Source organism: Numida meleagris, chromosome 6, assembly GCF_002078875.1.
Source record: "Numida meleagris isolate 19003 breed g44 Domestic line chromosome 6, NumMel1.0, whole genome shotgun sequence".
In the NCBI taxonomy this organism is placed as follows: Eukaryota; Metazoa; Chordata; class Aves; order Galliformes; family Numididae; genus Numida; species Numida meleagris.
Window position 1 is genome coordinate 55950719 of NC_034414.1, and position 22763 is coordinate 55973481.

At 45.3% G+C, this 22763-nt stretch overlaps 2 long non-coding RNA genes across 3 annotated transcripts; both read right to left on the minus strand.

Moving 5' to 3' along the window:
- On the minus strand, window positions 2671-8485 carry LOC110400743. Of its 2 annotated transcripts, none has more exons than XR_002440044.1 (3): window positions 7798-8485; window positions 7211-7318; window positions 2671-5790 (listed from the first exon to the last, which is right to left on the minus strand). It is a non-coding gene; the product is annotated as an uncharacterized LOC110400743 (long non-coding RNA). The 2 variants fall into 2 exon arrangements; XR_002440045.1 differs by having other exon boundaries at window positions 7789-8485.
- Window positions 8562-21748, minus strand: LOC110401952. The gene is made up of 3 exons (XR_002440711.1): window positions 19649-21748; window positions 12567-17354; window positions 8562-9768 (listed from the first exon to the last, which is right to left on the minus strand). It is a non-coding gene; the product is annotated as an uncharacterized LOC110401952 (long non-coding RNA).

Below are 22763 nucleotides of genomic sequence, written 5' to 3' on the forward strand. Positions count from 1 at the left end.
AAATCTACCTACAGGAACAACCTGTATAAATCCTGACCATGCTTAAACCTTTGCAGCTCCTTCCCTGCGAGCTGGTGCACACCGCTGCAGAAGGGACCTTGTGTTCTAAAAGCAGAACTCCAGCTATGCAGGATATTAATTTTCAGGTGCAATTTTTGGGAAAGTTCTCTCTTGGAAAAGATAAATTGAAGTGGACGTTGGGGTCAGCGCAGGATGGTTGGATCAGGTCCCACCGAAAATAGGGACCGCGAGGGATTCTCTCGTTGATATTTTAAACTTTTGTTCGTGGAAGTTTTAATCAATTAAAATGTATTATCCACCCTCTTAACTTTCTCAGAGAGGATTATCTGACATTTACTATTCACCAGTTTTGCTGAAAAGGTTAATAGTTCATGGGCTGAAGTTAGAAGTAAACAGAATTGATCATTCCTAATGCTTTGGCTGCAGTGGAGGGGCTTTGTGTTGACAGGCCAGGAGATGTAATGAGCCTCTAGTACATTCTTAAGGCTTGTTTCATTTGCTCCGTGAATGGGGAAAGTAAAATTATAGTCTATAGGTGTTTTCCATGGTTCTTTCACAAGCCGGCCTCCTGACACCAATTAAAGAGATTATGTCATCAGCTGAAAAGAAAGCTATAACCTTGTATGTTAATGCCGTGATTACTTAAGACAGGGTCACTGAACCCAATAGAACAGTGAGTGACCTTGGTGAAATTAACTTCAGAGCTCAATTCCTAATTAACTGTTTTCAATGAAAGAATGTGTGATTTCAGGCTACTGGTCAAAATATTCACTTTTTTCTGTACAAGGACTTTGCCACCAGAAGTTGGTCTCCAATAGCATAAAAAAGCACGGATAAGATTAGGAAATGGCAAACAGCATGCCCAGAGCTTTATGAAAGCAGATATTGTACCCCGGATATTTTGCCTGAAAAACCTGATTCTCTTGGGACTTCTTTACCCACAATGTAAAAATTATAATCCCTGGGAGGAAATGACATATTTGAACACACATCCAGGACAGCTGAAACTGAAAAAAAAATGGCACCAAAGTACTAATAAACAGCTACATAGAAAAATATATGAATGCATCATTATAAAAATTAAAAAAATGTACCAGTTCTTAATAGAATTGCAGCGTATGCAGACATCTGATCAGGGAGTCTGGATTTTTTAAAGTTGGAGGAATGGAAAAAGGAGACAGGGAAGCGTTTTTAACCCACTGCTCCTCTCCTTTATCGCTGGGGTAAGGGCAGAGGATGCTCCAAAACCAGAGCTCCCCTTGACTTTGCCCTGTGTCACAGGCAGATCTCTATCAGAGGTGCACACACAGCCCCAGTGCTGCAGTATTGCCCGGGTCTGTGTTCCCCTTAAACCCATTGCTCAGCAGTACACCTATCTTGGACCTCTGTGTTAAAGTCATGCTTGGACTCTGTTCACTTTATAAGAGAGCAATGTATATCTGAAAACATTTTCAGCACTCACAACCATCTTACCTGGCTGTAAGAAAAGTCAGTTGAACTTCTGAGTCTTTTTCTGCTTTCCTAAATAGCTCTTTTTAAGTGTGGCCCAAGTTGTATTCAAACTAAGAGTGTAAGTCTTGAGGATGTTGCTAATCAGGCAAAGAGCAGACACCCTTCAAAATGATTATAAAGCTGATGGCAGTTTGCTTTGTGCATAACAGGTCTTCAGACCTGAGCTGCTCATATGAGCACATCCTGTTGCAATGGGGCTGAACTCAGAGGATTGAATGTTATATACAGAGCTTCCTGAGGACTTCAGCAAGACCATTAAATTAAGAGATTGTAAAGGAAAGCAGCTAGAGGTTATAATACTGGGTCTTTGGCATAGAGGTTATCACATAGGGTCTCTTCTGCATACTTTTTTATCTATCAGATTTCAGATGATAGAAGAGAGAACTTTTGCTGACTTACCAACTCTTTCTCAAGGATATTTTCTGGCCAGAGCTGCCGCTGCCTTTTTCTTCTCCCACCATCGTGCTCTCACCCAGGCTGGAATGACAGCACTGCTCAGACACACTGGGCTACCCCCGCAGAGCACGCAGGGTGATAGAAAACTAGGCACTGTGCTTTTGTAGCTATCCTGCTTCCTTTCTTCCACGTGCATGGATGAGTGTGCACATGAGGACATGGGCTGCAGGAGACTGGTTGGTGGCCCCTATTGCAGCAGTGTCCAGTGCTGCCATAGAACCATAGAATGGCTTGGATTGAAAGGGACCTCAAAGATCACCCGTTTCCAACTGCCATTGTGTGCCATTCAACACAGCCCTCTGTCTATGGCCTTCCAACCAATTCCTTATCCACTGAATACCCACCCCTCATATCCATATCTCTCCAATTTAGAGATAAGGATGTGGTGGGAGACCACATCAAAGGCCTTGCACAAGTCCAGGTAGATGACATCAGCTGCCTTCCTTTTGTCCACCGATGCTGTCACTCCACCAAAGAAGGCCACCAGACTGGTCAGGCACAACCTTCCCTTGGTGAAGCCACCATGCTGGCTGTCTCGGATCACCTGCTCATCCCTCATGTGCCTTAACATGTCTTCTAGGAGGATCTGTTCCATGACCTTCCCAGGCAGAGGTGAGGCTCACAGGCCTGTAGTTCCCTGGGTCCTCCTTTCATCCTTTTCTTGTAAATGGGAGTGACATTTCCTTCTTTCCAGTCCCTGGGGACTTTGCCTGACAGCCACAACTTTTCAAATACGATGGAGAACAGCTCAGCAACCACATCAGAGAGTTCCTGTATGACCCTGGAAAGCATGCCATCTGGCCCCATAGACTTGTATATATTCAGTCTCATGAGGTGGTCTCAGACTTGCTCTGCCCTTACGGCAGGGGAGCGATTTACCCCCCAGGTTCCCACCTAGAGGCTCAGGGATGTGAGCTTTAGGGACGTGAGAAATACAAAAATACTGGCTGCCAGTGAAGACCGAGGCAAAAAACTCAGTATCCCAAAAAACTCAAAAAAACCCTCAAAAATTTAGTATCTCACTGTTGCACTAGGTGACATGGTCTACAGTGATCACAGGCACGGGTTGGTGGTTGCACTAGATGATTTTAGTGGTCTTTCCAACCTCAGTGACTGTATGATTCTGACTGCTGTGATGGGATGAGGAATGTGAACATCAAAGCAGTCGAAGGAGGGGAGGCAGGGGCATCTGCCATCTGCCCGCACCCAGTTCTGCAAGTGGAAGTGAGTAGATAACACATCCCAGAGAAAGCCCTGGGTCCCTGGTGCTCAGAGATAGTGGAGGTACCCATGCACTATGCACAAAACCACGGGGAGCCTGCAGGCAAGGCAAGGCATGAGCCAGCTTCCTGAGCCTCCATCCATCCCTGTTTACAAATCACAGCTGTGCCAATCACACAACATCACTGGTTGGCCACTGGGCCATGTGCGAGGAAAATCTGCCTGGGCTGGGACACACACAGGCATTCACTGTTCATGGGAACACTCTGAAATATCGGAGCGTACAAAAGTGTTTTCCCACGGTCAGCAGGTTATAAAAGAGCGTGTTTAAATGGGGACCCACATCTAGCTCCAGGAGACAGCTAGGGAGGCTGAAGGAGGTGCACTGGCAACTAAACTGGTGAAGCTGGCTCACACTGCTGAGACCTGTTCGGAGCTATGCCATGTGGATGGGAAGGCATTGATTAAACATTAACTTCTGTGAAACTTACCACTACTATGGGCAACACATGGCATTGTATGATTCAGTGACTCTGTGAATCCACTTTGTATCCAAGCAAATATGGGCAGCTGCTTTCCCTAAGAAAGAATCCAGAACACCTATTCTCCTGTAAAGCTTTCTGGCTTTATCTTTACTGTGGGTCACAAACGTGTCCCTTAGCCTGGGCACCGTGCAATCAAACAAGCCAAGGGCTGGATATCACCAACCTCACAGTGAGTTCAGCCCCACAAAGCACACTCCAGATCACCACCTTTCACACTTTGCCCCCTGGCCAATAAATGGCAACGGAGCAGTTGGTAAATTCGCTGAAAGGTGCAATTAAAAGTGATAGGAACATTCCGCCTGCTGAAAGCAACCTATTCTTTGCTGCTTGTTTGCAGAGGATGGAAAAGAAAAGGAAAGGAAAAGATTTCTCCCCCGTCACCGCAGACCACCCATGAAACTTTTTGTCTCTTAATTCTGGCACCACGAAGAAAAGAGGCTCTTGTTGCTTCAAGCGATGCCTGGAGTTCTCGTGTGCATCTCCCTCTCCCCATACAGCAAGGCTTTGGGAAGCTAATTGCAGTAACGTGTTGTCAGAGTAAAGGCAGGTGTTGCAACACCTGCATTTTCTAAAGCTGAATTTCATGAGGGATCTTTGCATTTCAGGAGGGTCAGGCCGTGGGGTTTTATACAAAGGTAATATTTAAGGGGCTGCACAGAGCAACTAAACTGGAGATACTGATAATTTCAGCCATGAAACTCTGCAAACTGTGGACTACCAGAGCTACCCCCTACGACAGCACCACGTTGTGCAGAGGAATTCAACATGGGCTTGATTTTCAGAAGTGGCAGTGAAGTCAGTTTGCGGGATTAACCTTTAGCCTTTGCTGGGATCCAGGTACCATGCTCAGCAACTTGCTAAGCACAGACAGTCCCTCCCATCACAGACAGACCACTCCTTCCTTGTAAAAAGTAAGTTAAAGCCCTGAGAAAATACACTGTCTCGTGCCAGCATTCGTTCATACGCTGAATCGTACGAGGGGAGAACACAGTTTGGGTGAGATCCTGCATGCAGTAATGGGCCCTCTGCCACTTGTCTGAGTTTGACAGCGTTCTAAGGCAGCAGGAAGAAGTTCACGAAGCTCTGTTAAAAGCAGGGAGATGGTTCTCGCAGGGGAGACAGTGAGGGGCAGTGCAATACTCGCCTGGCAGGGACAAATCCTGGTGCAGAACAGAAACCTTCACGAGGCAAACCACCGAGCAGAGCCTGAGATGACAGGGGATCAGTATTGCTGTAACAGCACTGTGAGCTTCAGAGAGGGCCAGCTCTCACTCCTTCTGTGTACCACAGCCTGGTTCAGAGCTGCGTGAGGAGGAGAGGAAGAGTGAACGAGGCTGCGGATTGCAGGAGCTGGAGCAAGCAGAGTGAACTCCTCCTGACCTCCCCCTAATGCCGGTGTTCGAGCACAAAACCTCAGGCTTTCACGCACAACGTGTTTGCATTCATTTTTACAGCTACATTCCTGCTGTGCTTGTTCCAGGTTCTTCTGTTCCCGTCTCCCCCGGGGATCTGCGAGCCAGGCACACACCAGACACTTCTGCGGGCAGTGACACGCTGCTTTGTCGCCGTGCTCCAGCGCTGCACCGCCGGGAAGCTGCTCCTCTCAGCCTGGCTGCGCTCTTTTCAGCAGCCGGGATTTCTCCTGACAAATGGAACTGGAGCCCTCTTGCGTCGAGTTTTGAAGCATGCAAAAATCTCTCTGGAAGAGCAGAGGCACGGCGGGGTTAAGCCAGCTTCTGAGAACAGTTGCTATAAAAATCTGCTCAACGGCTTTACGTTGTTTCTACCGCAGGCACATTTCAGACATCCTCCCAGAATTGTCATAGCTGGGCTTTAGATCCTATAGACTGCTTCTGACAGTCTCCAGACAGGCATCCTTGTTCTGTATCTTCCTTTTGGGGCCGTTCTGCTAGAAGCTATTTGTATAGTTGTATCACTAGCAAAGAAATAGGTGCAAATGTTGTGCAGCTCACTGTTTTCATTGCACCTGACCTTCTCCCCTGCTTTTCGAGTCCAATTCAAGGCAGCGTATTTCCTGTATGAAAGAAATAACCTAAGCTGTGAATCAAGATCCTCCGCAGTGAGCAGAGATTTCCAAGCTCCCAATTGTAAGACAACAGAGGGACGTGGCTTTTTATGAGCTGTTGAGACACCCTCTGAAAATTCAGGCCTTTTAAAGACATATTCAGATAGAATCACAGAATCATTAAGGCTGGGAAAAACCTCTGAGATCATCTAGTCCAACCATCCACCTACCAGCAATATTGCCTGCTAACCATGTACTTAATTTGTTGTTCTGTTGTTCTATTGCAAGAAGGAGTAAGCATTAATAAAAACACCCAGCAGCATTAAGTCACTTAAATAAACCTGCCTACGTTTGGTTTGCAGTGTAGACGGACTCAGTACAGGTAAAGGTCATGTTTGGTCTGTCTCCATTCTGCTTCCTGGTTCTCACCATATGTCAACGATCGTGATTAGAATCTGACGAAAAAGTACATTCAGCAAGTGATGCACTTCCTCTACGTGTGGTTAAACACAACACCTACGGGAAAAAAAATTGTATCTTACGCTTCAAGATCACAGCTGGAAGAGATAACACGTAGGAATTTCTGCTTTACTGCCCGGACAGCACAGCACATGAGAGACTGAAAACCATGGTGCGGTTACTGACTTTAACCACAGCACAGCTGAAATGGAAATAACTGATGCCCATGAGACAGGGTTCCTAATACCTCATGCAAACAGCAGCTGTGTGTCTGTGAGACGCTGAGCTCTAACGAAGCAAAGAAGTATGAGCATGACAGAAGACATTACGGTAATGTGCTGTAATGGGACTTGCTGATTTGAAAAAAGTAGCATGTTAAACACTCCACGGTCTCTTTACTGTGTGCCATGGCCCTAATTACAACTCTACACTTAAGATATTTGCACTTAATACAATCTGAGACAAGCCTACACATCCAGATTACAGTATTTTTCCATTTACTTTCTTCTTAAAATTTTAGAAAGGGATAGATAGGAGCTTTGTCCCTTGGTGGAACAGGCTTTGCGGCAGCATTATCATCATTCACCTCTTTAGATATCAGGTTGGATATTAGGAGTAACTTCTCCAAATGAGCAGTAGTGCACTGGAACAGGCTGCCCAGGGAGATGGCGGGGGTGTTCAAGAAACATGTACATGGGACATGGTTTAGTGGGCAGGTGGATGGTTGGACTAGATGGTCTTAGAGCTCTTTTTCAACCTTAAGGATTCTACGAATCTGTGATTCTCTGATTTTGAAATGAAACATTTGCCCCAAGCCCGAGGTCAGCACAAAGTCACCCATCACTTGTAGGAACACTGCCACTCTTGGAAAATAGCTAACATTCATTTTTTGTAGTTGTTAGAGCAATAAACATGCTTTATTACCTATCCAAAATGAAAAATCAACACCAGCAAACATCAATAAACTTACCTTCTAACAGCTGTAGAGCACCATAGCCCATGAAGTATGCATGATACTGAGTCTCAAGCCAGGCCCTGCTTGAGCACGCTTGTTCCTCTCATATGTGTAAAGCACATACTGAGATAAAAAAGAAAAATGGATGTGATGATAATGCATACCACTAATGATCATAGTCTACTGCTCCCTTGACCTCTGCAGCACTTGGCTTCATCACCCCTGTGGGACTCACACATCAGATGCCTCCTGGTTGGGCCGGGTGCCATAGATGGCTGCCTGGTGTGGCCACCCATCAGGCCTCACCACTGGCTGGAACCCTCTTCCTCACACTGGAGGTGTGGGCAACAGGAAGGTGAAGGCTTGGGGCTGCCATGGCAAGCACTGGGACAAAAGGAGGCCTGCTGTCCTGGGGAGAAGCTGTCCCCAAGGGTTTCTTCTCACTGAAGTTGCCTGTAGCGGAGGCAGAGCTTCAAGGCAGTTGGGATTTTCCACACCATAGATGCAGACCCAGCTTTGGGCCTCCTCAAGTGCCCCCACGCCCCGCAAAGGGCTCAGTGCACCTCAGGCATGGGTTGTTTTTTAATAAATACCTCACAAACCTCTGGTGGGGGATGTTCTGCCATCAAAATGGGGTTGGGGTGGTGTGGACCCTTCTCCACTGCAGAAAGACATGGTCCTTCCCACCATGCCATGGACTAGTCACCTCAGGGTGGGAGAGATTCTGAAGTCAGCAGCATGACACTGGCAAAGCTGAAGAAATAATTAGATTAACAGAAAATATAATGTTGAATGCAATGAGTTATTGCTCTGATTTGGCAGGGTCGTTTTTAGATGGGACACTGTTTGGGTAATTTCCTAGAAAAGAGCTCCTAGGAAACACATTACCATGAGGATCACCCAACAGAAGAGACACCAAGATGGAAGGACCACCATAAGCTGAGATGGCAGACTGCATTTATAAACACAGTCATGTTTGCTTTAAGCTGTCTTTTTATTTACAAACAGTTTATCGCTGCCTCCATGCCGGGCTGACAGCTTAAGCCCCCCCTGAGGGGTACTACGCCATCAGTGCAAAGCATTTGCTGCAGTCACAGACTTGCTGCCTCCATCCCCTGCTCTGAGCTTACAGCAAGTCCCTCTACTCACAGAGCTTTACCTTCGAGCTGCAGAGGCACCAGTGCTTTATCGTTCCAGAGCACGTTCGTGGGGTGAGTGGAGGAACTTCTTGGTTTGCTGGGGGAGCCTGAAAATTCTCAAGTCTTGAAAAACTCGAATTGCAGCTGAAATGGTGAGGTTCTCTGCTTTGATTCCCCTTGTTCCTCCCCATCCCCCCCACTTCCCCGCCACATAAAGTCTCTAATAAATCAAATGCATTACCTGCAGACCTAAGTTTCACTTGTACTTTGAATTAAGTCTTCAGTTTAAACTGAAATGCAAACTTTTGCCTTCTTCGAAGTCCCTTGAAATCTTTTTCTTTACAGTTAAGGAAACTTAGCATGAAAAACTCGTGCAGAAATTTAAATGCCCGATTTTGTTAGCGCTGAAATGGCCTTTTATGAACAGCTTAATTAAACCTATGTGATTCATAACTTTCTGAAATAGCTGAATGAGTGATCACTTGTTTGTTCATTTATTTGATATTTGTCTCAAGGGAGAGATTTTGCAGCCAAGTCATTCTCCTAGTTCTACCCAGGGACCCTGTGGAGCTCTGGGGCTCTGAGCTGTGTGTCCTGTGTACTTTTAACTGTAGCATCTCTATTTGACTTTGTTTTTTTTTCCTGGAACTCTTCATTTAGAACTTCAGGAGCTCAAGAGTGCTGCTGCTGGTGGAGTGTTTCTGCAAACACATTGAACATCTCCATAGACCCAAGATTTCCTAAAATCCTCCATCAGAGATTCAGATTCCCCTTGGCTGCGTGTTGGAAAGGGTCTTTCCTTCATACAGTCATAGAATCATAGCATGGTTTGGGTTGGAAGGGCCTTTAAGATCATCTAGTTCCAACCCCCTGCCTCGTTCTTATTCATCACGCCCTCTGAAGTAGCTCAGGTCCATGTTGGAAGCAGTGGGTCTGGGTGAGTGTTTCCTATTGACTGGTGAGGGTTTTTTTGGTGCGGAACCAGATCACATCACACTGCTTTTTGTTTGGTGAAAAGTCAGTTGTCTCACCCAAATGTCATGGCTGAGGGACATCTCTGGTGCCGCCAAATCAGGAGCTCCTGGCTTACAAAGATGACAGAAGTGGTGCTGGTGCTGAAACGTACTGGCCATGGCAAATGGAGCAGAGACGACTCGTTGTAGGATACCACATCATATGGTACGAAGCTCCCAGCACTTCAGCAAGCCCCATGCAGCCACAAGGTAGGGCAGGACTGCAGGACCATAGCACAGCCTGCGGTGTGGCAGTCCTCAGGCAGCTCATGGCTCTCCTGCTGTGCAAGGAGCCCTCTGCAACATGCATCACAAAACAGGGCAGCCAGCAGCATCTGATGTGGGGCCTGGGGGCAGCCTGGAAGTCGAAGAGAGCTGTGACACTGCACTGCGATGTCATGAGCTGCTCCTGCTCGTAGGGCTGCAGAGAATACATGAGAATTGACAGTGAGGTCAGGGAGGTAATACGAAGGAGCTAGAGCTGCTGGAAACCTGGAGAGAAAATGACAAGTTCTTTTGCACTTTTTGAAGCTGAATCTTATTTACTTCTGGGGACAGACAATCTGAAGAGCTGATATAATCTAGTACGCTAGGAATTCCAGGACATTAGGAGAACATCCCCTCGGAGCCATGTGGGGAATACCTAAAAGAGGAAAATTCTGGATCAGGGAAGAAAGTTCCCAACAGAATTATCAGCTTTATTTAAGTATATATGCACAAAATAACCGGATGGTGATTAAAAAATAAAAAAGACAACACGACCAAATGTATTCGTGCTTGACTAGATCTGAATTGTAACGACGTGATGGTCATCATACTGTTTTTTAGCATAAACGGGAGGAGGAGGGAGTCAGAAGTCAGCCAATAGCTCCTGACAACACAGATTGTAGAATCACGACAGAACCATGGAATTGTCGTGGTTGGAAGGGACCTGGGGACATCATCGAGTGCAACCCCTGCTGAAGCCCTTCCCTACAGCAGGTTGAGCAGGAAAGCGTCCAGGCATCCCAAGCTGAAGCGCACCATGTTAAGCTCTGCAAAGGCAAGCAGGCAAACCGGCTGACAAACTTCTGTGAATCGGACCATGAGTCATGATTAATTTATCAAGCCGTTCTAAATACATCAAGCAAAATAATGGAAATAATAAAAAAGTTATGTAATCCCTCCTTGCCTGAGCTTGGGCCTTGTTTGTGATGGCTGAAATACGAACTGAATGAGAGCTTATAAAAAGACATCCAAGAAAAAGCCTTTGTTTAACATCTCCCATGCATCACTTGCATATCCCAGATAAATATATTCTAGACCACGCTCTTGCTGTCCACAGAAAATTCCTCCAACTATTTATACTTTCAGATCTATGATCTCATACATTAATAAATAGTAATGAAGTCCTGCAGTAAATACCAATGTTACGGTTTCACTGGAGATCTTGCTGACATTCATAAACATCCACAGCTTTCATGGTTCAGGACGCTGGCAAAGCTTAGTGATTCTGTTCAAATATATCACGATCATGTATTTGTACATATGGTCTCTCTTTTAAAAGTATAATGCATGGGTTTAAGGGAATATTTCTGTTAGGCAGCACTGCATGTGTTTGCTTTATCAAAAGCCAAGTTTCTGTGGGTGCATCTTAGCTGGCCTATAAATCCACCATTTTTCATCTCTGCTGACAGCAAAAAACACACAGCCTGGACTTTCCCAAACTATAGAAATATTTCTATTTTGTGGTTATTCCCTGCTCTGAATTAATCACCCTTTTCTAGGTCTGCCCATCCAACAAGTCTAATGGCCATTTCACTGCTCGTCGATGCGTACATCTATGACAGAATGACAGAATGGTTTGGGTTGGGAGGGACCTCAAGGTTCATTGGATTCCAGCACCCTTGCCACAGGCATGGTCTACCAACAAGATTACAGACATGGTTCCCCGTAGTGGAAAGTTGAGCTCAGTCACACAAGAACTACCTTCCAGTCACACAGTGTTGTTGCCCTGCTCCAAAACGTAAGAGAGAGGCATTCCACAATACAGCCTGGAACTGAAGTGGGCTTGGGACAGCCTTGGGCCAGTGATTTTGCTGCTTGGATAAGGCCAAGCTGAGGAGCTGAAGAAGGTCAGAGGCAGTTGGTTTGTTTCTGGCTTCTCTTGGAAAAGTTCAAGGGACCAAGAGCAAAAGGTGTGGGGAGGAAATTCTTTTCAGCCTCAGATTTGCTGTGGTAAAGTGACCTCTGAACCAGTTTCTTGCTGAAAGCTCCTAATCATGAGGTAACACTTCGTGCAAAAAGACAAATGCCATAACATACATTCCTTCAATAGGCAGAGTCCTAAGCGCTCAGCTTCTTGCATGTATACCAAAAGGTGGGGAAGTAGTCAAAGTATTTATTTGCTCCTTGTACAGAAAGAAAACCACTGCTTTCCCTTGTTCTCCCAAAGGTTCTCCCATCCAAGCAAGAATCAAACAGTTCAAATGGAATGCATGAAGGACCTTTAGAGTCTCTTCCCTGCGTGTTTCCGGAGATGTATTTATACTGGCCTAAAATAAATGTAACGTAGAGGAAGGGAGAAAGGCTTGCTGCATATGCCACAATACAGATCAAGTCAAGCGAAAAAGCCAGTGTTGGTGGCACATGAAAAATTAGTTCCCTGGAGCAAAGTAGGCAACAACTTATTTATGCTGACTGGAAAACTGCTTGTGTTACACACTTGTTCTACTCCTACCTATAGCTCTTCCCAAGTAAGATCAGCTAGGCTGGTGATTTTGCATATCAGATCTTTTTATTAGACATTATAATGTCTACAGATGCTGACTAACGTAACGCGTGTGAGTTTAAAGAACTTGGCAGAGAATCATGGATTTAGACATGAAACTTCATCCCCATTTATCATCATTCTGATGAAGGGAGGAAAAGCAGTGATGAAAGAGTCATGTACCTAAAAAAAAGGTCGTAAGGTCATGTTCTGATCCATATCAGGCAGTGCTAAATTGCAAAACAGCATGACAAAACCTGCTTGCTTTCAACAGAAAACTGGAGAAAAGTGCTTGCACCTCAGGAACCTGAGAAGGGATGTATAGAAGAAATTAAAAGCTCATTTTTGGTGTCTGTATCAACACAAAAAGTGGGCTCAGCAGTGATTTGAGACTAATCTCAAAACAACTAAACTGCTTTCAGCATATACAGCGAATCTGGCTGGGCCCTCTGCCACAATCTCTGCTTTACCTTCTCCGTGGCTGAAGACTTTATCCAGTGCATGGGCATCTCGTGCACGAGCCTCCTGAATGCTTCATGGCACTGTGGTGCAGAGCTCCCACTCCAGACCTAAGGACTGCGCAGAGGCATGGCTGCAAAGAGCAAATCACAGAATGGTTGGGTTGGAAGGGATCACTGAGTTCCAACCTCCTGCCATGGGCTGGGTGCCCCCCACCAGCTCGGGCTACCCAGGGCTTCATCCATGACCTTGGGCACCTCCAGGGATGGGGCGTTCACAGCTCTCTGGGCAGCCTGTTAATGGTCAGCTTGAAACCAGCAGAAGAGCAGCACCGGGTAACATAAGCAGGAGGCAAGGTCAAGGGCAGCCACAAGAAGAGTGCAGTTGGACATGTTCCATGAAAAGGAAGCTAGCAGAATGCTAAAAATCACAGCGGGAAAAATGTACTTTAAATGCCTTTATGTGAACTCATCAAATTAGCATGCTGTTTGTTGTTCGTAACATCTCGCTACTAACCAGATCATTTCCTGAGCTGTTTTCTTGCTAACGTGTGTAATTACTGCCGGCTCAGATCAGACTGAAGGTAACAACATCATATCCTTTCCACATTTTTTTTGTTTTGCATCTCGAAAGACAGGGTCTTTTAAAGGTCATGTCTTGATAGAATCCTTTTCTTACCCCCCTGTTGTGCTAAAATAGATCAGCATTATCGACCTTGACAACAATGCCTGAAAGGTTTAGTGACAATCTATTCTGTATCAATGAGCACACAAAACTACTTCCATGGGCTGGGGCGCTCTCAGTGCATTTGATAGCGGGCAGATTGGCTTTTCTTGACAAGGCATCGAGTAAAAAGATTTAATGTATCCATCTCAATGTGAGCTGGATCGTACCCTCTGACACGAGATCCCCAGCCCCAGGGAGAGCCACGCTCAGCGCTGTGTTGCCGCATTAGTCACTCGTAACGGAGACACTAAGAAACAGAGCATGACAAGAGCTAAGTAATATGGTGAGCGGGGAGCTGCCCAGGTTTCACCAGCTGCTGTAGGTGCTGGCCCAAATGAAGGCAACATCAACGCGCCAGTGGTGTCAGTGGGGCAAGATTTCACTTGCTGAGTTAGGAACAGGTTTTGCCAGAATCCTGACTCTTCTCCCTTGAGTTACAGTGATTTCTGGGGGAGAGGGCAGGGGGAGGGAGAGGGAGGAGCTATGGTAGATAAATGGATGAGTGAAAATCACGCAGTGGGAAGCTGTCCAATGACAGTTGCTGTTCCAATGTTTTATATTAAAATCTGAAAAACAAAGCACACAAAGAAAAGAAGGCAAGATGGAAATTAAGGGTTTTGTTTCAGAATTTACATTTCTCTTGTCTAAGGGGTCATAAATAATCCTTGCTAATGGGCTGAGTTACCTCCCTTCGTTAGTCTTATCTCTACAATGCCTGTTCTGTCATGTTGTTCATTTCAGGGTCAAAAAATTCATCTGGAAGAGCAGTAATGCACAGCGGGTTTCCCCACGCCCAAGCACAGAGGCTTGTTAACCATCACCTTCACCGCTCCACCACTGCACAGCGAACCTCAGCCTTGTGCGTTGGCCTCTGGGTGCTCTCCCTGTACTACGGTGCCTGGAAGAGTCATGGAAGCATCATAGCTGCTCTTCGTGATCTCTTTTGGACATGCAGGATTGCAAGGTGGGCTGGAGTTGTTCAAGTACCAACACTCCCAAGATAAGATCTTTCTGTATTTCATATTTTACCCAAATCAGCGTTACAGAAGGCATTGGAAATAACCACAAAGAGAGCTTCCGTTGTGGCAAGCTCAGCTTCTTTCCACATCTCCATGCAAGGACCACCACCACCACTTAAAACATTCACTGACCACATCACAGTTGCTGCAGGTCTAAGAAATTCGTCTCAGAGGGCTGGTAAAGCCAATTCACCGGGGCTCAAGTTCCTGTTTCAGTCATTTAAGGAGCAGTTTGTAGATCAAAGGGGTGTTGGAAGGAACGAAGACCCAGGTGATTTGAAATACAATCTTGGCTGGAATGTGCCGCAGTGGGGTTCCTCTCCTAAGACAGCCCCTGCCTCCAGGTGTTGCTCTGGGAACAAGAACAACAAGGGGAAGTGTTGGAGGATGAACAAAACCCTAAAAGTAAGGGAAAGAATGAGGAAGAAAAGAGTAATCACTCTGTCACCAGCAGACTCCTGAGCAGTGCATTTGTTCTTCCCGCATGAAAAGTTCTTCCTTTGCCATCCCAAACAATCCCCTGGCATTTAGCTTGCCTTCAGCCCTTTCCCCCCATTGCAAGCATGTAATTATTTACACCAGGTGCATTGCTTCAACCCATCTCTTATGACACCCCCATTCACAAGTAAAGGACTGTAATTTGCCAGCCTTCACCAAAGTTTCTTTGTCGAATTCCCTTATCCCCGGTGTAACGTTTCGTTGACAACCAGCACGGCACAATGGAAAGGGAAATAGAATTTACCCGGGGAACAAAGGGCATGAGTGCTCCCTGCCTCTAACCCCAGGAGACTGTACAGAGCGGGCTGCAGGGTCTCTGCTGACACAAGGCCTGGGTCATAGGAAAGCTGTGAGCATGGCAGCACAGCTGGGAGACAGATACACCTGCAGCAGCCCACGGCTGGGCGCAAGCATGGTGCTTTGTGCACTAAATGCTGCTGCAGCTATTTAAAGTTTGAATTAATGAAAGATTTTAGCTGGCAGGGCCTCAGAGCTGACGCAGGGTATTCAGCTCAAGTAGTGCTCACCCCCTCCCTTCCCAGTCCCTGAACAGAGGATTGCCCCATTGGTGCTTGAGTCAGACTGCACAGCCTGGGCCTTTGTGCAAGGAGTTGCCATTGACTTTGCTGATGGCTGTGCACAGGATCAGGTGTGGTAATAGAAGTGCTGTAAAAACTCAGGTCTGGTGGCAGCTGTGACACTGGCTTTTTGTTCCACTGAGGCTCCTGGAATTTGCCTGTTGCATGCACATGGGGCCAGATCCGTGCCCTGACAGATGCCCCGAGGCACAGCTGTAAAACAAACCAGCAGTACAACAATAACAAGGGAAAAGTGAGGAATGGGATCATTCATTTCAGTTTGCAGGTCTTGTCCTTTGATTTGTTGTTATAGCATGTCCAGGCTTGGATGAACAGGGTGATGATGGAGTCTGGAATGCTGGGTCCAGTCCTGGGCTTCTCAGGGCCAGAGAGTCATGGATGTACTGGGTTGAGTCCAGCAAAAGGCCATGAAGATGAAGAAGTGACTGGAACATCTCTCTGCTGAGGAAAGGCTGAGGGATCTGGGACTGTTCAGCCTGGAGAAAAAAGGGTTCTGGAGGAAACTGCTCAGTCTTTACCTACCTGGTAGGAGAAGGAGTAGAAGAGCCAGACTCTTCTCAGTGGTGTCCAGTGAAAAGATAAGAGTCATGGGCACAAATCAAACTACAGGGAACTGCTTCCATAGAAACAAAAGGAAAAGCTTATGTATGGTGAAGGGGATAAAACACTGTCACACACTGCCCAGGAAGCTGTGGACATTTCTTCCTTGGAGATATTAAAAGCACAACTCCACACAGCTTTGAGCAGCCTGCTCCAGCTGCTGCTGCTGTGAGCTTGAGAGGGACTTAGACCACCTCCAGAGGTGCCTCCAGCCTCAGCCACTGTGCTTCTGTCTCATCACCATCCCGTGCATTTGCTGTTGCCACTACTTGTCTCTATTCCCACCTCTCAGTCAGTGCACATCTCTGCTGCCATCCCCCCAGTGTTAGGCTTACAGCCTCACCCTGACTGCCAAAACAGCCTTTGCAGCCCTGCCTAGATTCAGCTGGGAGCTGCGTGCTCCCTTCATCACTGTACGCTCCTGGGACAGCATGAGCCCAGGGCACTGTGCGCACTGAGGCCGGCGTCAGCGAGTGAATCCATCTCTGTGGCACACACAGTAACTCAAAAGCCTTTCAGAACACAGTTTTCTTGAAGGACACTTCTCTTGCAGGGCGTCTGAAAACACAATCACATTCTCGGTGTTTGAAGCAGCGGATAGCTCTTGTATGAACAAGTTCTTTGAAAATGAATAGTATTAAAAAGGTAAATCCTACCTATCTCCGAATCGGACTGGAACTCAAGTGCTGTAAGAAACTGGCCCGTCAGTGAGATGAGGGCTCTGTGCAGTACTTAAGCCACCACCAGGCTTTTGCTTGCCTGTTTCCCCATGTTTTCCCCAGGCCCTGGAGATTTCCCTTACCTCCAGCTGCTCCAAGGTTAAGAGCACACAAATGTGTACAAGGCTGTGCTGCAGCAATTTTGGACTCCGCAGATTCACTGGAAACTGACGTGGGTCCCAGACACAAGAACAGCACGGCTGTCCCACCACATCTCCTCGTGTAACCACCTCTTGCTCTCTGACTCTTCCAGAAGACAAACTGCTGTTCTACAGCCTAAGAGCAGCATTAACAGCATCCTGCCCTTGGGAAGGCTTTGACATCCCTACATGAAGGCTTTTCTTCAATAAGAAGCATCATTGCAGGGCACTTGTGTAGGTTTACCATATTGCAACGTCCTGATTTCTGAAGCACACTGCAAATGCAAGTCTCTTACCAGAGAATTAAAATATGGATCAGTAGGAGACCACCGGCTTCTAATTTTCTACTGACTTCTCTGGTTCCTCTGCCGTTTTTTTCATCACTCCTCATTATATTCAGTTGAAATGAACTGACAGTTCTGGCCTCTTCCCATTTATTACATGCAATTGTTTTCTTTTTCATTAACTTGTTTTGATCTTCACTGCTTTTTGTTCTGCCTGCAAAAAGAAAGAGAAGGCAAGTGCAGCATTTTAACTCCCATTTTTTTTTGCCCAAATTTCTACTAGGAGCTCAGAGAAAGAGCAGTGCTGGTGCTGAGATGTCCAGACCGTGTTTTCAGATCAGCTGAATTCTCTGTGGCTGAGTTCAGCAGCAGCCAGGCTTGGTGGCAGCAACCCAGATCCAGCATTGAACACCAACCAGGAGAAAGAGGCCACCCTATTCTGGGACATCTCCCCGAGAACAGGCAGACAATTATTTAGAGCATAAGAGGGAAGAGGGTGAGAACGCTTCACTAGTGACAGCCTCTTTTACAAACGTTTACAAGTCTCGCTTATAAGAAAATTACTGCAGGAAAATTCAGTGTTCACAGCTGGATGGAAAAACCCCTGAAATACAGTTTCCTGCGACTCTCCATTCTGCAACAGTTGGGACTCTGTCTGAAATTCAAATTAACTTTCATACCCTGCCTACAATTCCATTTTGTGCCCCAAAGCAAAATTTCCTGCATAATTGCGTGTATTTAGGTCAGTTCTCCATTGTTAGCTTCTGCAAAAGAAAATAGATGATTTGCTAGTGGAGAAAATTCCTAATACAGTTTTCAAAGGCATTCTTGCAATTAGAGACTGTACTCCTAAATGAGGCTGGAACACTCCTAAATGAGGCGTTTTCTTGGGTGCTGCCTTGAGACTTTCTGTGCGCCTCTTCTTGAGGGCAGGGTGACTCCATCTGAGCACAGACCGTGTCTTACACCCATACAGGAATAAGCCGCTCTGCCAAAGTGCATTTTGAAAAGTAGTTGTCCCATTTTCGCACTTCTACCAAATCTGAGCTAATGTGATGCAGTATGTACAAACATTCGTCTATCCAATTGATGTTAAATCCAAAGAAACAGCACACTCGTCTTTTCCTGTTCTAAGGTTCTTTCCCCTGAAATTTTTCCCTGCACTTGTGTGAAATCTCTTTGTTTCTACATTCCTAATGTGAGAAGTCCTGTGCTCGTATCTTCTGTTTGTGTATGATGGCCAAGCACCAGCCGCACACACAGACAGACCCATATCAACACTTTAACTTGCACAGGCATAGAATTAAATCAAAACATTGTGAGCTGAGCATAATGAAGAAGAAAATTATCTTGAACATTCAGTTAATTGGCTAAAACTGGGGATCTGTGCAACATGATGCCTTTGTCTCTGTATTGTGCTAAGAAGCAAGGCACGTGACTCAAAATGAGTATTTTCTCTACATCCTAAAGACCCATGGTCTGGTCTCGTGGCTTCATACATATTTTTGTGAAGGCACTGCCAGAACAGGTCCCAGCAATTTGAACACGCCATGCCAAGGCCCCATCAAGGCATTAACACTGAAGCTTGGGCAGGGAAAAGATAACAGCAATTCTGCATGTAAATTTCTAGGCATTAATTAAAAAATCAAATCAAATCTCTACTCCCTCCCTCCCCCCTCAGACGCTTGTGAGGGACAACAAAGCATCGCAAATCTACCTCGGGATATTGGGAGAGAGGGGAGAAAAGAATCAGGTCAAAGCACACAATATACAAATCCTTGCGATGCCTCGGGGCACAGAATGCAACGACCTCAGACGGTTCTGAAAATCGATTACAGAAGGCCTTCAGCTGCATGGAGTCAATGACCCTATCCATGCGTATCAAGAGGAAAACAGCTAAATCTTCTCTGAGCTAATACTCATAAGGGCTTCTGGCCCAAGATGTGCATGGTGGCTGGCAATAGGGGACCTACGGAAAGCCTCTCCCAGCTGATCTTCCTCAGACCACGTGAGGAAAACATGGGCTTTCTGTTCACAAAGATCTGATTTGCACGAGATCAGAATAGACGATCCCTGGCCTTTCCTTCAGAAACATCACCAGCTGCGCTAGGGGTCACAACGCAAGAGACAAAGAACGTGTGTAATTCAGGAACTACAACTGCCTGATGAAATATATGTCAAAAGAGACAGCTGGCCTCAAGGCTTGGGCTGCCCAGTGTCTTTGTCTTCAGGTTTTCTCTAGCTGGAAGTACAGGGGAATTAGGAGCGGTGGAAAGGAGGGAGTGTCATCTGGACCCAATGTTTCCTTTTTCTGTAGGTACGCTCACACCCATCAGGATTCGTTTAATTGAGAACAGCTCAGTTAAAGCTGTTCTGCTTTGACGTTAGAAACCACGACCAGAGCACAAAACCAAAGGGTTTTGTTCTCACCGAACAGAACATTCGAACACAGGGGAAAACCATCGATTATGATTTGGATAGCAAATAAATGGCAGTATTGAGACTTACAATGCTCAAGTAGACACAGCAAAGCAATTCTTGTGGTATCGCTGGTGAGAAACTCTGTTTCTAGCTGTTTCAGTTAACCTCAGCAGAGCAGAAGAACTTGTGAGGTTGTTGGTGCACGGACATGCATTGAGTTTGCTCTCTTCAACAGTGCTTTAAACACAAATAAGAAGTTATATTAACCACATACAAACATTTTTAAAGAGATAAAGATGAAGGAATTGGGAATGAGGTTGGAGAGCATTGCTTCTTAAAAACTTGTAAAGTCAGGGCACAGGGATTACATTTCTCAAAAGAATACATTCGTACAACACGGAGAACACGATACACCAGCATCGGTTCACTAAGCATTTTCCAGGCAACACTGCAAAGCCTTTTGAAGTCAAGCCATACTGAAGATTTAATTAAAAAAAAATAAAAATAGGGTGAAAAGTAGCTCCATTTATTTTCCTTGCCTTAGCTAATGTAGACTGCACAATTGTGTTTTCCTTTGTTTCTCTTTCGTCTTTAAAAACACCATAGCAACAGTAGAGGAAATGAACTGTGGGTTCAGTGCCACAAAAACATCTGACTGTGCTTGCTTTTAAGCACGCGAGCATCTCGCCGGCTTCAGCTGGGACGGAATGTTCAGCAGATGCTGCAGGATGCATTCAGCACAGCCAGCTGCTTGCAAAAGGACAAGGGTCTAAGCTTCAGGCCAAAAAGAGATGGTTATGGAAGGTAAATCAAAGGGATTGGGTGTGCACAAGAGGTGGCAGAAGGAATGCACTTCACTGCATAAAAGCAAGAACCAACCACAGAAGAAGACCCAAACAATTTGAGTATGTAGGGGATATCAAAGCTAGGCTACAGGTTACAGTCTTTGTAGAAGCGTGGTGATAAACCGAGTACAGCCCCTCATCAAATTCATAGGATCATAAAGGTTGGAAAAGACCACTAAACTCACCTGGTCCAAGCAAACCTAGTCCAAATTCTAATATAAAAGCTTGTTACTAGCTATGGAGCAGGAAAAGCTGGGCTGTGGCCGGGAGCAGCTTTCTTCCAGTTGAACTCATGCCCACGTCACAGTTTTCAGGTGCAGGTAAAGTGAGATCTTCACCCTCACTGTAACATCTGAAATTAGTGCAAGCTCAGCCCTAATTAGGCTGGTGACCTATTAACATTCGCTGACAGAAAAATAGAGTTTTGATATTGAAACTCCTGTAAGTTTTAGAAGTATAAAATCATTCAGCTAATATACTTCTGTAACTAAACACTGACATTAAATGTACACAATGAATCGAAATGATTAATAATATTTTCAGTCAAAGTCTTCTAAAATCAGCCTTCAGGACTTTTGGCCAAAACTGATTTCTGAAATCAAGGCGACCTCCAGTTCATTACTGGGAATGAACAACAGTGGACTGGAGGGTGACTGGGAAGACTATAAAATTGGAATAGGCAAGTAAGGTAACTGAAGGTGAGCATTAAAACGCCCAAAACAAAATATTGCAATGACAAAAAAAAAAAAAAAATCTGAAGTGTATGCTTTAGACTAATTACAATATGAAGTAAAACATATTAGGAGTAAGATTAAGCTGACTGCGTTACTTCATATTCTTTAAGTAATAGACTCCCACTCTATCCATGGCAGGGTGGGTGCTACAAAAGCAGTACTTTACTCGACTGAAGGAGTGCTGAAAGGCTTCTGGCCTTTAGAAAGCAGAAAATGCAGAAAAATAGCACAGGTACAAAAGACCAAATATCCTACTCCTCCTGCTTAGATCATAGTTTAGGGATACCACAGGTTATTTTAAAAACAGACCAAAAAAGACTTTGTTTCCTTAAATGTCTTTTTTTTTTTTTTTTGCATACTTGTGACATAGTTTGAATTATTTTGTTGAAGCAAATGACACGTAGCAGTTTCATCCTGTACCTTTTTATAGTTTATGGGACAGGATTCAAGCTGCAGAGGAAGGTGACTGTTCCCACCACGTCAGACGTGGTACACATGAGCCAGCAGCAAACCCTGCTGCACTGCTTCAGAGGACAGGAGAAGAGCTGTGATGCAGTTCAGCAAGACCATACTTCCTAAAGAGAAGCAGCGGGATGCTGGGCACCGGCACAGACACTTCTACTGCTAAGGAAAACACACAGAGCAACTTACATTTAATTCCTCTCTGCTCTACCCCACAAACAAGCTCTCTGATTTAAATGTGTGTTCAGCAAACGTTTAATTCAGGACAGGTCTGTGTGTTAGGTCACGGCAAGGTCTGCAGTCCTGTCTAACAGGATTAAAAACCCAGCCAACAAATGTTCTCATAAAGTAGGGGCTGAACACCAGAAAGCTGCTGATGGGGAAAAGAACTTTTTTCTCACAAGTACTATGGCTTCTAAGTAGGATCTCTGGAAGGATGGGGCCAATTTTAAGTTTTCCCACTTTTAGTAAAAACGTTGCAAAATTTCCAATCAAATGGAAGCATACATCGTTCAATATATGGATTCCATTTATACTGATGAACTTCAAGTCCTGCAAGCTCACAGATACAAGCCATGCACCAAACTCACTCAACTCCCACTCTCCAGTGTATGCATGATTGCAGGAATAATCACCATTATTTCTAACAAAAACTCTAAACTATTTGATTTGCCCCTCCTTGCCAAACTCACCTTCGTTCCTTATGAACTTCATTGCATTAGCACGAACTCTTGCACTCTTTAAGTCAAAAAGTGAAATCAGAGTTAAATGATTTATCAGCACTGCACCGTTTTACCTTTTTAAAATTAGCCCATGTAAATGCTGTCTGATTAAACTCAACCACAACAAATAAGATAGATGAATACATCTCCCTAAGCACCACTAGTGACATTCCAAGCTATGATTACATGCCAAGCATTAAAAAAGCATTTATGTGAACCAACAATGTTAGGCAGAGGTGTATTATTCCTTTCATTTCAGGAAAAATTAAACTAAAACTCCCAATTGGATGGGATAAAGCATTCTTTCCATAAGCTTCCAACTAGAAAACAAAGGGATGTACTTTGTCTCCCATGTTTGCTCCATTTGTGTGAACCAAAGCTAATGCTCAGTTGTATCACAGCAATTTTAGTTACCGAATACACAGAAAACATCCCCTCA